We start from the raw sequence: 13,976 nt of genomic DNA on the forward strand, positions 1-13,976 counted from the left end.
CTGCTGCTGCTCCTACTGCTGCTGCTGCTCAGTCGCTGTCCAGTAGCGAGTGGTGCTGAATGAGACTCCAGGGGTTGCAGAGATTTCACACTTTTTTCCCTCCTCTTCTTCTTCTTCTTCTTCTTCTTCTTGTCCTGCTGCTTTCACAGCACAAGCCTTCCCCTCCCACCGCGCACAGATTCAACTATCTCTCCTTTATTTGTTTTTGGTATAAAACACATTCCTCCACTACAACAACAACCACAACAAGAAGAAGATAGAAAAGGGGTTACAGGAACTGACTGCGCAAAATTGATGCTTGAACCACGAGGTCGAGGCTATCTTTAATTGGGAATTAGAGCCCCCAAAAAAGATGGAGTTTTTTTTTGTTTAAAATCAGCCTTCATGTGGTTGTAAAAACGTGGATTGATGTGAGAGACGGGAGATTTCAGGGAGTTTTTTTGGATGGAGAAGCTTTAGACATGTGAAGGAAGCTGGTTGTTCATCTGAGATGTTGCAGAGATCACAGCCTGGAGAATTTTTTTTAGGTGTGTGCTTCTGGGTTTGCATCGGTGCAGCGGTCCTGTGTGTGTGTGCATTTGAGAAGAACTGCACTATCTGTTTATATCATGTTTATTTTTGTTTATAGCTTATTTTGTATATTATTATTTTTTACGTTTTTATACGTTTTTATCTATTCTTTTGTTATCATACTGTTTAACTTGCACCAACAAAACCAAAGCAAATTCCTAGTGTAAACCTCTTACACCTGGCAATAAACACGAGTCTGATTCTGATTCTGATTCTGATTACTATACAGGAAAGTATCTGGGCTGCATGACGCACTGACTGGGCGGTTTTTACGCAGTGTTGTGTCTGATCCTTTATGGATATTAAAGGCTGTTAGTGGAGCTTTTGAGGTTCCACCAAGTTAAACAAACCGTGCAGAGAGAGAGGGCTCTCCTCTCCTCTCCAGGTTTAGGTCCTCTGGGTGCAGTATGTGGTCCACATCCACTAGAAGCAGACCTACAGTATTGAAATCCACTCTTAAGGCGCCGACTAGCGCATCTTTAGGCGCACTGCGGCCGCTCGTCTGCCTGTAAAGAGTCTTTATAAAGTTGTGCAGCACAGATTGCATGTTACACAACACACAATCAATAGTTCAATCACCTCTCACTGACTGTCCACGTCAATGTAGTGTTCACACCGGTCAAGGATTACCTCGGATGATCCCTATAGGGTCATTTTGGAACCGCTTTCCTTTATTATGTTTATCATTAGCGCGCTGATTGCACTTATTGATCCATCAGTGTAATCAGTTGCACCACGTTGTTGCTCCAGTAATGAATGAACAGCTGCTTCCTTCTCCATGTGCGCTTTATAAGCCTCTCAGTTAGAGCTGAAACAGAGTTAAAAGTTTTATATTTTATCTGCTGCACCACATTCTGTTAAGATAAAGTTTATCAACTTAAACGAATGGCTTTGTTTAAGGGTTAATACATAATTTAGGCTACTAATGCTTTCTGGATCAATTAGAGGATGTCATTATTAACTTTCAGGTTGCCAGATTGTTTAAAATCCCTCACCAGTATGACACTTTAATTCATCAGGAAGAGCCCTTTCTCCAATGGATGGATTGTTGCAGGACATCTGGACCCAAATCCATTTATTAACAGCATCATTACTGCAACACTTAAGATCAGATAGATTTGATTGTCCCAGAAGGAAAATTGCTTTGGACTTCCAAACATAACAAATCATAACAATAAAAAAGACAACAAATACATTTATCCATCCATTGCACATGCCCATCTACATGCATAATGGGTTACTGTATATATAACAGCCCTATATTAGCCATTTATATTTATTTTTGAAGATGACTGAAAGTGAGACAGATGTGAGCCTTTATTTTTGACGTATTGTAACTGCAGAATTGATGATTTACTGTATAATAACCCTATATTAGCCTAATCATTAATATTTATTGTTGAAGATGACTGACAGTGAGACAGCTCTGAGTCTTTATTTTTGACGTATTGTAACTGCAGAATTGATGATTTACTGTATAATAACCCTAAATTAGCCTAATCATTAATATTTATTGTTGAAGATGACTGACAGTGAGACAGCTGTGAGCCTTTATTTATGACGTATTGTAACTGCAGAATTGATGATTTACTGTATAATAACCCTATATTAGCCTAATTATTTATATTTATTTATAACTAACGATGGCTGTAAGTGAGACATTAGCATTTGTAACTGCAGAGTTAATGATTTATTAAGAATATGAGCAATTACCCTTTATTAGTCACTATCACCCCCATTAGAGACTGCATCGGCATCAGTCATGCATGGTGTGGTTTCCTAAGCGTGATCCACTCCGGTCTAATACCAATATATTGTAAGAACATGGATCAAATCTTAAAGAGTACCTTGCATACATTCAGATGTCAGATATTCCATAGGTATTATATCAAAAATAATCTTGTGCCACCCAGCTGTTGTTGGAGGGTTACATTCTTTGTCAAGAATTAAGCATAGTATATCCGCTACATGTTTCAATATTCATATTTACACGTCCACTCCCAGCCTCAGCATTACATTTCATACACAGTTCAGATTTATTGTGATCCATTGTATGTCTAAGCTGGAGAGTAACACACAGTCTGCAGGTTACTCTCCAGTTTAGTAGTCTAAACTGAGTTTCCTTTGTCTTATTACAAATTAAGGTGTTATTTGCAGATTTCCTTATTTGTAAACAGGTTGCTTCATCAATGTCTATATTTAACTCATTATTCCAATCTTTGGGCATGAATGCAGGTTTTCTTTTATCATATTTAGAGTGTTCGATACCCAGAATGCCTTTCTTCCTTCCAACAGAAACTATGTTGGCTCTTATTTTTTAATCGTATATGAATGCCACGATAATGCGCAAGGCATGTAGCGTGCAATAAGAGTGCCTTTCTTGCATTTGTTGTGTCATTTGTACACCATGTAAATAATGTAATGTAATGTAAATACTGGTATGCTACGCTCAGAGCTAGTGACGTAGAATAAAAAGGAAGAAAGACCACTTATGGCGGGCTGGTGGGGAGGTGGATGGGTCCAACAAACACGCAACCTTTAACCAGGAAACTGGTGTTTGAGAGTGTTGTTGTTTTTTTAAAGTTACGTTAGTGACATTTGTCACATGTTTTTTAGTGATGTTTGTGACATGTTTTCCGTAGTTATTAAAATATTTAATCGTGATTAATCACATCATTGTTTATAGTTAATCACGATTAATCGCAAATTAATCACACATTTTTTATCAGTTCAAAATGTACCTTAAAGGGATATTTGTCAAGTATTTAATACTCTTATCAACATGGGAATGGGCAAATATGCTTGCTTTATGCAAATGTATGTATATATTTATTATTGGAAATCAGTTAACAACACAAAACAATGACAAATATTACCATAAAGTGGGCATGTCTGTAAAGGGGAGACTCTTGGGTACCCATAGAACCCATTTTCATTCATACATCTTGAAGTCAGAGGTCAAGGAACCATTCGCCAAATTGACCATGCCAGTTTGGAGCGTTATTTAGCCTCCTTTCACTTTAAAACTGAGCCCGCTACAACCTAAAAATCGCAAAGTGTGTTAAAGAAGTTAGTTTCATTTTTAATAATCCATCAATACTTCAGGTACTTCTACAACTGGAGGATTTCCCCCGACCTGGCAACCCGAAAGTTATTTTTATTAATTATTCATAAGTGATGTAAAAAGTAAATTACTTATTAACCATTAATAAAACCATAAATTACATCTTATAAACCCTTCATAAAGGGTGCCTTATTAGAAAGTAGTGCCAACATATTAAACATCATTATCAGTTGTTATTAGGGTGCATTGTGTTTATCTTCACTTATTTTTAACAAGACACAGGGGCGCTCTGAATCTGTGTGGTGCAGACGTTTCGCAATTTGTAACAATCAGCAGGTATGAGAGATCAAGCAGTCGCAGGTGTCTAACAGTGACTGTCTTTATTCTTACGTGCAGTGCATGTATACAGCAGTCCCAGGCTGCTACTTCTGAAAACACTGTTAACACACACTGCTCTCATTTCCATCCCAATTTCCACCCAAACTGCAGGCATTTATGGATCATTTGTGCCTAACGTACGAGGTGAATAAAGTTTGGTGCTTGTGGAGGATTTGATTTTCACCTCCTCTCCCAGCAATGTTTAATAAATTATGCAAAAACACACCCTGTAAGCTATTTTGAAAAAGATAGTAAAAGAAAATGCAGTTTGCTTGTCTACATGTCTTGTGGAAAAACACTGATAAACAAACCTCATGTTGTTGTTTTTTTTCTTTGCTTGTTAGCACAAAATTCATAAGCAACTGTCAAATATGAAAATGTTGTCAGCAGTTACTTTTCCTAAATCATTGAAATAGCTTGTCCCCTGCTGCTCACAAGGTAACACAGTTATGCTATGATATTATTATTTAATTCTCATGTTGTTCAGCCAGACTGTAGCATTTATTTAGACTCACAGAGATAAAATCACAAATTCACAGCTTAAAGTGGCATCATTGGGCAGAAATTCCATAATAACCTTTCATCATATTGTGTTCTGAGAGAAAACTAGACTTCTGCACCTCCTCGTGTTTTTAAAAAATCTAGCCTGTGACGGAGACTCTGGCCAATCATAGGTCATTTCAGAGAGAGAGAGCGTTCCTATTGGCTGTTTATTCAGCAGAGCCAGCTGTCAATCAGTCGCGAACTCCAATCAAACGGTCAAACTAGGCTGCGCTGATCAAATATGATTCAGTATTCTGTTACTGTAATGACTATTTCTCAACTCAAATGTGTTCAGAAATATCTTGTAGTGTACTGTTTAGCTGTAAAATGACGGCAAGACTCCAGCTCGGCTCTGATTGGTTGTTTTCCTCCGGTCTGCGAAATCTTGCAGACGCCATTAGGAGCACCGGAGGACACATAGGCACATGATTTATTTCAGATTACCTGTCTCATGCACTACTGTCAGGATATGGTGACCTTTTTATAAAAATAATCTTTTTTTTATCATATTTGCTCCAACCTTGCCGACTGCTGCTTTAATCTTTTTCATTATTTCTGTGTTCTTGAACATTTAAGGGTTAACATCAATGTGATGTAAACGTGCTAAATTTGGCCCGGACCTTTTTAAATCATATTTGCTCCAATCTTGCCTACTGCTGCTTAAATACAAAACGCCGAAGGAATAAATGCCCAGTTTCTTAATTATATGAGGTGTTATATCTGAGTTTCAGCGTATATTTTTATTTTCTCACCTCTCAACTGAAACAATTACAGGCTAAATGTATTTTTTTTTTTCCCCCTTGAGCATTCTCACAAAAATAATGAGTAACACAATCAGAAATTGAGACTTGAAGGCATAATAGTTTTTATTTGAACAAAGTTTTATGAATTTCAAAACACAAAATGTTCAACAACTAACCTCAATGGTCCACAGTCTTAATTATTGAATTTATGAGGCCCAGGCCAGGATTAATAAATAATCTGGGTTGTAATAAAAGTCTACCAATTTTCACCTTGGACAGTCACATGAGCTCGGGGGTCCATGAATTATTCCGTTCCACCACCAACCATGATCCGTCCAGATTGAGGGGTAGGCAGCAGGATTTGATTAGCTCTCCTCTGGTGCTGTGGCGACAGACCGGAGGATCCGGAGAGTGGTTCGCTCTCAGTAAATGCAGAGTCACGCTCTTATTTAAAAGCCAAATAACAAATAATTCAAAATGAGTTGCGCTCTGATATGTCTTTGGAATAAAAACAGGTAATTACTGGGCGAGGTGTAATGTTGCTCACCGCGGCCGGAAACTCTTTCCGGAGCAGATGAGATGCTGTTGTTTGCAGGTATTCAGTATTCCTGCTCATTTTTATCGTTATCTGTCTCCTGCTGGGTGGTGATGCAGTGCAGGCTAACAAGGCTGCAACTCAGAATACACCAACAGATATGTGTTGGACAGAGGGTTTTCAACAATATTCAGCTATTCAGTATATGTGACGGGTGTTTCCTGGTGCTCAAAATGAGATGTTTGTGAGGTTCTTCAATAAATCATATATTTAAAGCACGGGTCAAAGATTTAGATGTTTACAAACAGATACACATTCACAATGTGTACTTTATGAATAATAAATCAGAATAGAAAAGATATTAATATTTCATTAAGCTACTGTGAATCAATCCACTTCATTGAAGACAGATTATGATCCCAAATAAAAGTATATATTGTTAAAATTTAGGTGAGAAATATTTTGCATCTTTCATTAACACATCCTACATTAACATGCAAATGTACATGTATCTCTTCTATAATATCTTTAGACGTGTGTTCACACATACCGTTGTTGCATAGAAGGGTGAAAGCGACACATTTAAGACTGAAAAAAACACCTTAAATCCACTAAATCATTTTGTAAATAAAGCTGGCAGTCGGGCAACACTGTGCTAACAGCAGATGAAAGTATCCATCTGCGATTGCTCTTTACTGTAATCACAGATGGATCAGCAATGTGCTACACGTTACATAACCCAAAAACATCAACAAGAACTTAATGAGATGCCACAGTACAGCCTGGTCTCACCAAATGTCATTTCGCATGTTATCGCTACGCATTTTTTGCTTTCCACGTGTCATTTCACGCCACTGCAATAGATGCTCAAAGAAAGTACTCCAGAAGTCAGGTGACGTAGTATAAAAAGCGAGAAAGCCATCGTAAGGAGGAGGCTGGGGTGGGTCAAACAAACATATGACTTTCACCCAGTAGACCGGTGTTCATGTCCCGTGTGAAACCAAAACTCAATTGACTTATTTACGTTGACTACTTAACTTATCTACATAACTTAATTTACGTAACAGATGTCCTTATTTTAACCCAAACCATGATCTTTTCCTAAACTTAACAAATAATTTATTTTGCCTTAACATAACCACATAGTTTTGTTAGAATTCACAACCTAAAGCGCGTGTTTAAAATTGCGACCATACGTCCGTATGTGACGAGTTGGGAATAAGAACGGCGCTAATTGCAACGTATCCTCATACAACGGTTCGTATGATATCTTACGAAAAGTTATTCCCCATTTTTCCTACGAATGTCCGGCAACACGAGACGCACGTGTCAAATTCCGCTCCAGTCTTTTGAAAATAAACTTCCATCTTTAAAGGAAGTAACATAAGGCAACAAAACTACTTAGTTAGGTTTAGGAAAATATCGACTTGGTTAGGTTTAGGCAAACCAGTGGTTTCGGTTATGATAACGCCGGAAATGGCATAACTTAAGTAAGGAAGTAATGTGGCAAAAACTACATAGTAAGGTTTAGGAAAAGATAGTGGTTTGGCTTACAATAACTGCGTAAGTGCCTTAACTTAAGTACGGAAGTAATGTGACAAAAGGTTCAGGAAAAGATTGTGGTTTAGGTTAAAATAACACCGGAAATGGTGTAACTTAAGTCCGGAAGTTACAACAAATAAATCAACAGGATCTGATTTCACACGGGGTACGAACACCAGTCTCCTGGACCAGAGTCTGGTGATTTTTGAGCCGTCCGTCCCCCCCGACATCCTCTCTATGCGACTTTGTCATTCTTTATTCATCCCGATTCACAATTACGAGGACTACATACAAATTGATATGCATGACATGACACGTGAAATGTCCTTAAAAGTGGCGTGCTATTTATAAACCTTCCCCATGAGATCACGAAATGTTAGAAAAGTTGTCTGTTGTCTCTCTCAAGCACACCGAGTTGTCCATACTTTGGGAAGTGTTGGTAGAGGTTACATTAGGAGCAGGTTGGGACTGGCAGTTTGAGCCCCGGGACCAGGCAGCAGAGTTCTGGGCGTCGGGCCATGGATCTGTCTGGCCCACTGTTCTGCCTGGAAACACTGCGGCTCTCCGCAGATGTAAATGTATCTGCAGGTGGCCCTCACAGCATTAAGCATTGCTTAATAGTACAGTTACCTCTCCGGTCTCATAGATGTGGACTTTTATTAGTGTTGATGTGAGTGTTTGTATACTTTATACCACAGCTCTTTTTAATGGGTTTGTTTTTGTGCATACCTATTGACAAAATTGAGCAGAATAACAAGCTGCAAAAGCCATTCAACCTTTACAAATAATACATACCATCACAACGGATTTCCATCAAGTGTGGCTTCGGAGTTTTTTTGTCCAACCTTTGGAACTGGCAGCAAGATAACACTTAAGGCGACTGTGCAACGTTGTGCTGTTGCAGATGAAAGTTGACAATCGTGAGATGAACGTGGTGGTCGTCAGTGTCACACTGTTCAGACTGCCACGGTATTAGTGTAGAAGAACGTTCACTGTTGGCATTTCAACATCAAGACTCAGTAAAACCATGGATTAAATATAAGAAATTGACCGTGACATCACCAATTGGTTTGTGGACTGCCGTTTTGAAGGCTCTAGAACGTCATTTCGGGCTGTCGCCATCTCGGTATTTTGCAACCAGAAGTGACACGAGAGAGTGGAGTTAAGTACAAACCGAACGCTAAAAAGATATTTTTAGGGGACCAAAATGTTACAATTAACTTACATGAACTGAAAACACACTGTGAAAGGGTTAAAGTTCTAAGACGAAAACAGACAACTACAAGACCGGACAACACCGTGGTAGCAACCTATCAATCACAAGGTTGTCACGCCCTAAAGCATACCCTGCTTTATGGTCTATTTGACTCTAAATGGGACCATAAATTACTAAATGAACATCATGCTGGATTGAAGAAGACTTGAAACTAGTGATTGAGACCATAAACTCATGTTTACAATGTTTACTGAAGTAATAAATCAAGTGAGGAGTAGGCTCATATTCTCATAGACTTCTATGCAATCAGGAAATCTTTTTGCAACCAGAGGAGTCGCCCCCTGCTGGCTATTAGAAACAATGCCGTTTTAAGGCACTTCGGCATTGGCTTCACTTTTCAGACCCGGACGTTGCCCACTGAGCAAAACTTACAACTGCAACTACTCTTCTTCTATCTTGCAGTAATGTCCCACACACAACTAACCCTGCCACCTTCTGGTGAGAGCAATACATGTGTAGCAAAGAATTAAGTATTAAGATATAACACTGAACAAATGTTAAAATAAAAGAATTGGACAGGTATTTAGAGAAAGATAATTTTACAGGTGCCACATCAATCTTAGATTCCACTGTGAGAGTACAGATGGTCGATATAGGGCTTCAGTGACCAAAAACATAAACAAAATCCTGTAAGTGTCAGAAATGATGGACCAAAGTCCCTCAATGTGATTGTTGCTACACGTTGCCCACGTTTACTAACTAACCAATCAGAATATGACATGAAATGACGCAGAATACATTGGGGGCCACGACCAGCTTCACACTCACATTCACCTTTTGTGGTTTTTCATTGTGAAGAAGTGACAGCTCAAAGGACAAAGCTATTTAAATGTTTTGCTACATTTCCAGACCACGCGAGCCGTGAATGACGCGAGTTGATGACATGTCTTTGCTTACATCTGTTTTTCGTTCTATTCCCATCGTAGCATCACCATTCACCAGACTTCCATCACAGCATCTGACATGCCTCAAAATTGGTGTCACACAGTTTGACGCAGATTGCAACCGAGACTTTATTAGACCCATCTGACACTGTGTGACATGCAATGAACACGTTCTAAAGACACCTTTTTTTTCCTGCAATAGCTGCTTTAATTTGTGCTACAATGCGTTCTTGGTTAAAACATTAATCAACTTTTACTGTTACCTGGCATAATTATTCAACATAAATTTCACATTATTGCAATTTTTTGCCTTTAGTAACAGTTTTATTTCAAATGTCATCATCAATATTAGTCCCAGTGTTTGTGATTCAACACAGGTTTATGGTTTATTTATCAAAGCATATGGCGTTTAGTTTGTAATTCATGTCTCACACCCAGCTTGCAATAAAGAATATGAAGTCAAGTATCTTTCTGTTGCCATTCATCACGAGTACAATATGTCTCAAAGGACTTCACAGGGATCGAGCCCACCAATTAATCACACAACAGCATTGTGTAAAACAGTAATGCAGCAAAGTGAAACACGACCAGTACAAAGCACAGGACGAAACACACAAGAAACGACATGACAAGTGAGGTAAGTAGGAATAATTCCTGAGATGGACCATGTTCAATGTTTTAAAGCCTTTAAATGCCCAGTGTGAGACAGTTTTTGGCAGCGAGACATATTTCAGTTTGGACAAATGGCCAATACTATATATAACACAGTCTATCTGGTACTGAGGTGATTCATAGCATTGTTTTATTAAATAATACTTACAGAGACATTACAAAGGTATTCCATTGTTTCTTGTTGGGTACGTTTCCATTAAGGGCTGCTGTATTCTTGTGGGAGGTGTTTCGGTTCACCTGATTCACCTGATGGGTTTTCACTTTAAGCTGTGTCAAGACATTTTGGAGACATTTATGACTTTACTGGAGCTTAAACAATTACTGAATTGATTGACAGGAAATGAATCCCCAACTTTTTTGATAATCGATTAATAACTTGAGTAATTATTTCAAGCAAAAATGCCAAATAAACATTTAGATGGTTCCAACTTCCTTAAAGGAACAGTATGTAGCATTTCAGGGGAGAGAAATGGAATATAATATTCATAGCTATGTTTTCATTAGTTTGCAATCTGCAACCACACCACTAGATGCCACCAAATCCTACACAGTGTCCCTTTAAATGTGAGTATATGCTGCTTTTTTGTTTTGTTATACATAATTGGATATTGATTATTGTTGAGTTTTGTACTGTTGTGCAGACAAAACCAGCAAACTAAATGTATCACCTTGTGGTCTGGGAGGTTTTCTGCTATTATTCTGCTATTACAATATATTACATTATATATGTGTAGACTTCATACATTTGGATGAGCAACAATGACCAAACTAAAAGGCTTTATCTCTTTTAGTGACCAAATAGCTGTGAAGCTAAAGTGCAAAGCAGAACGTTGAGACGCTGCATCTCTTTAAATTATACATTCAGGTAATTCAGGGATCTGAGTTGTGAGCTCAGCTTCGCTTCTTTCTCACATCAACCTCTTCACTCACCCGGGGAGGCTGAGTCCAACTGTTTTAATGAATTTGAATGTATTAACAAAGCGGCTTGGCCTCGAGAAAATAAATAATGATGAACCTTGGCTGAAGTTATTAACTTCTTACATTCAGGTCTGGCCTGTGAATCAGCTAAAACCTAAGCTAGTATCCTAGTAAAACATTGATGAGCAGCCTGGCAACCAAATACAAATTCAACTGCAGTGCAAAAGTTTTATTTACGATATTTATAGAGATAACCACTGTCTAAGAATTGGAAATAATTTCTGGGTTTATCTTAATTTTTTACTGCATTCTTAAAGGTGTTATTGATAACATTCAGCCACCAGATGTTAGATGAATGCGACACGTAGTGCATGGCTGAATGTTATCAATAACACCTTTAAGCACCCGTTCCATTGCATTTACTTCACATCAAGTCGTCGCCAGGCACTTACCGTCAAACTCAATTTATACTTTACTACTTTATACTTTATACTTTATTGTCAGACAGGTCTGAAATTTGTTTTGCATAACAGCAACTCCGTTTGCAACATCACAGAAAGGACAAAGACAATAAACAAGGATACAAACATTTAAACATTACAATCACAGAAGACAATATTCAGGGCCCTTTAACGCACATTTGATCTGGGATTAGGCTCCATATTTAGTTTAAGGATTGACTGATGCAAAAAAGAGTGCTTCAGTCTAACCTTATTAAATCGTGGAACCCTGTATCTCCGATTCGATGGTAACAGTTGATATTCACTGTTAAAAACATGATTGGGGTTAGAGACGATGTTGTTAGCCAGCCTTAAGATGTTATTATGATAGGCTGATTCATAGAGTTTCTCAAGGGGTTGACCAACAATCTTTGAGCAGATTTTCATTTGTTGGAGCAGTGTTGACTTTAAAGTAGTTGACAAATTCTTGTACCATGTAGTATAACAATACTGCAGGACACTCATAATCACAGAAGTAAAAAACAATAGAAGAATTTGTTTACTTGCCCCAAAAGACCTGAGGCGGCGGAGAAAGTAAATTCTTTGTTTTGTCTTTTTACAGACAAATTCAATGTGGTCTTTCCAAGATAACAGATGATCAATCATTACTCCCAAATATTTATATGAAAATACCTGCAGGATTTTTTCGTTATGAATAACAATAGGAACTTTATGAGAATCAGATGGTGAACCAAATACAATTTCTTCCGTTTTCTTTATGTTAATCTGAAGAGCATTACTGTCACTCCACTCGACCATTTTGTTCACGCCATGTTGGTGCAGCTCAGGGTTGTCCGAGTGACTTAACAGAGATATTATAGCCGTATCATCAGAATACTTTAGGATGTATTGATTTGGTGTATTTGTACGACAGTCATCGGTGTAAAAGGTGAAAAGCATAGCTGAACTCACGCAACCCTGAGGGGCCCCGACGTTGGTCGTGATGGCAGTGGAAAGGGTTTTATTTACTTTTACAATTTGAACTCTGTTAGTGAGAAAGGAGGCATACCAGTGTATCAAATAGGGATTCAGTTCCCGCTGGACCATTTTTGACACCAAGATGTCTGTCTGTATTGTATTGAAGGCTGATGAAAAGTCTAGAAAAAGGGCTCTTGCATAGGTTTTTGGTTTGTCTAAATGTTTTGTAATAATATGAACCAGAGTGGCAACAGCGTCTTCTGTACCACAACCCTGCTTATATGCAAATTGATATGGATCAAGTTTGTCTTTTGTTGTACTGACAAGATATTGGAGCAGAATTCTTTCTAGAGATTTCATAATCACTGAGGTAAGGGCTATTGGTCTAAAATCTCTTATATTCCACATTAACTGATAACCCAGAGATACCACGTGATACCAATGTCGTTTTACAATTGGCTCACAAGCCTCGTTAGAAGTAGGAACCAAACATCGCATATCTTCCACAGAGACAAACAAAACATTAATTTTGGACCCACCAAACTTTTTAAAATTATTAATTCACAGTCATAATAATTATTTTCAGCAAAGCCATACTTTTATTCAGTCCCTTTCTAAAGGTTCTGTGGATGTATTATTTAAAAAAAAAAATATTTGTCTAAATAAAAATGTCATCAATAAGACCTTTAAAGAATAACTCGACATTTTGGGAAATACACTTAATAGCTTTCTTTATGAGAGTGAGATGAGAAGATTGATACCGCTGTCGACCCTGCTCAACATGTTATATATCTTGTTTTGTTTAATCCGTACAAAAACGGTAATATCAAAGGGAGCCTCTGTTTCCAGTCTTTATGCTGAGCTAATTTAGCCATCCCCTGGCTGTAGCTTCACATTTAACGTACAGACATGACTGTAACAAAAATTTAAAAAAGCATATTTCCCAAAATATCGAACCATTCTATACATAAATTAATTTCACAAACAGTCAGTACACGTTGCACTCTTAAAAACAGTGAGCTTGCAGACTTCCGATTTTATTTTAAAATGAATTGTCACATCTGCCCTCAGAGATGTGCTTTTCTCCTTCCTCTCCTTTATCCATTGCCGCAGTGTATCTAGGATCAGAATTTTGCCTGCATTGTGTGAATGTAATCCAATTCAGAGAAATGTTTGCGGCTGCAGCCAAGAGTCATTGTTATACATTGAGACACCCTATCTGGAAAAAAGCGACCAAGCCGCCTTTACAATCACAGCGCGCGGGATAAGTCATGTTTGGTTTTAATCCTCAGAAGCAGCTGCAGTCGGAACACAACTACAATGCATTTTATAGCAGATGAACCTGTGTCGTGTGGGAGAGAAGGCTGCCTAAGATGAACCCACGAAAAATATTTACACATGAAAATGATGTTTATTCAACAGGATTATCAATG

Source organism: Sebastes fasciatus, chromosome 8 (genome assembly GCF_043250625.1).
Source record: "Sebastes fasciatus isolate fSebFas1 chromosome 8, fSebFas1.pri, whole genome shotgun sequence".
In the NCBI taxonomy this organism is placed as follows: Eukaryota; Metazoa; Chordata; class Actinopteri; order Perciformes; family Sebastidae; genus Sebastes; species Sebastes fasciatus.